This window comes from Hyposmocoma kahamanoa, unplaced genomic scaffold (genome assembly GCF_003589595.1).
Source record: "Hyposmocoma kahamanoa isolate Upper Pololo Valley unplaced genomic scaffold, ASM358959v1 206, whole genome shotgun sequence".
NCBI lineage: Eukaryota > Metazoa > Arthropoda > Insecta > Lepidoptera > Cosmopterigidae > Hyposmocoma > Hyposmocoma kahamanoa.
In genome coordinates, this window is record NW_020653729.1 from 978,346 (window position 1) to 980,800 (window position 2,455).

Sequence of the window (2,455 nt, forward strand, 5' to 3'; positions counted from 1 at the left end):
CACACACACACACACACACACGCGCGCGCGCGCGCGCGCGCATTTTGAATTTAAGTTTTACTTTCAGTTTAAAAGTCCATTTTATAATTAAATTCATCTATCTAAAGTTCAAGAGTGTATAAGCGTAAAACTTTTTAATTTTATATTTTTCATATTTTGTTTATCTCTTACAATGTTTAATATTTTTTTTACTTTTAATATTTTCTTAGTAAAGCCATAATATAGTGTGTATTATTCCCAAGGGTGAGGGCCTGGTGACTTGTAGTACAGGTGTTGAGCCTTTAACAGACACCAGCTCCTACAAAAAGCTGTTAATGTTTCTTAAATTACGGAGAACCTTCATATTGGCCAAGCAAAGACTGGGTATTTCTTTGCATTTTGCGCCTGGCGTGTCATATACGACCGATTTATTATTATTTTAGCAAGTAAATTAATTATTATCTAATACTTTATTGTGTGCTGATCATAAACAATAATCAACTTAAAAATTTTTGCTTTCTTTTTTGTTTTTTAATTTATTATTTGTTTTAAGTTTGTAATTTATTATTTTAAATCTTTAATTCTCCGTAAGTACAAACTTCATACACTGTATACATATATGCTTCGTGTACACAGCACACTAATTTGCACAGACAACAATCTTTTTCTCTTCTCATTTTAATGTTCCGCGTAACCTTTTGGAGCTGAAAATCATTGCGTCGTTTTTGCGACGGTTTTACTATCTAAAGCGTTTTTAAACGAAGTTAATAACTCCATTCAAAGACTTCTAACTTCAAAAGCCCTCTACAAGACCTCAAAGTGTTATAAAAGGTACTTACAACTCTGTTTTACATCAAATGGCTATACAATAGCTCTATGACTAGTATTTCTATCTCTCTTGCGATTAATTTTACTATTGTACGGTTATCGTACGACTTGCTTGTTTAATTACTTTTGAATACGCTACTGAAGAACAAGTACTATATTCAATCCCTTAAACAGCTGATGTACACCTTTTTGGGCTGTACAGAAGTAATTTAGGCAGCTTGTGTGCTAGTTGGGAATGTTGTAATGTTGCACGTTAATGCAATTAAACATAAAATACATAAATTAATTAAACGCAAAATTGCTTTTGACTTTTGTGCGTGACAGTACCGGGCGTTTGGCGGAAGCGCTGATTGACTGAGGGAAAATTTCTATGGAACATTCTCGATGCGCCCACGACTTGCTCTTGCAACCCAGTTAGCGGGCATAACCAGCTTTCGCTTAGTCCGAGGCAGGCCTGTGCCGGTCTCGTTCAAGCTCCATCAACTACGTCTTCGTACGGGCATAGGCCGTTTATTTGTGTTTCTTGAATCTTACAAAGTTTTAAAGTGTCATCTAGCACCCCAATAAATAGATAGATAAATATATAGAATCTTTATTCACCACCAAGACAGATATATACATAGACACATGTTACAGACATTAACTTAGACGTAACACAGTAATATATTCTACTAATACATATATAGGGGTGTTATCCCGCGGCAACAAATTTACCGAACCTTCTCGCGTTGCCACACAAGTTCGTCCGGCGTCCCCCGGACTGTATTCCATACAGCACGTTCCACGTATCCCGTACTGCTCGTTTTCTGCCACTGCTGAACATCTAGCAGCCCATCGCCGTCAGGGGAGTATCATACTACAGCGGCAATCTCACGATAACTCACTTGTCGTATGATTTCTTTTCATTTTTATTCACACACAACACCCAAATCGAACGTCAAACGGTCGTATTCGAAACCGAACCGAAATGACGTCATACCGTATGATCACTCGTACTTCTCGACCGGCAAAGGCTGCAAATGTTATTCAGAACACAGTTATCCACTGAAAGTTACCGAACGTCCTGTTGTTTACAAAGCAAGAATGTAATATGGAAATCTCTTATTATTTTAAATAAAGTGTGGATTTTGTTCAATTGTATTAATTTATTTTAATGCAAGAGTAACGCATTCCTATCTTTTAGGCCATTAAAGTCTTATAAATGTCTAAAATGATTGAGACAGACAGGGTCCTGGACCCCGATTCTGAACTCTTCGATATTTTAAACGAATCGTTCGATTGGATATTGTTGTCCAATCGAAGGGCGCTTACCGAGTTATTCAGAACATTCCGAGTTAAACGTTCGATTGGGATTCGTATACGATATCGTTATCCAACAGCGTTTACGGAGTTAGTCGGTGAAACAGATTGTATTATATAAATAGACATTTTATACGTTCACGAGAACTCACTATGAATCGATCTCCTGATTACCAACGTCACAATGTCAAAGTCAAATAATTTATTTGCATATCACAGTTAAAGCATACAAAATACAATTTAAGTTGTTAGATTATTGTAAAGTATTTGGTGACGCCCTGTAAGGGCATGGCAAATTACAGAGGGTGTTTTGTTACAATAGATTAATAAATTTGATCCAACAAAATAC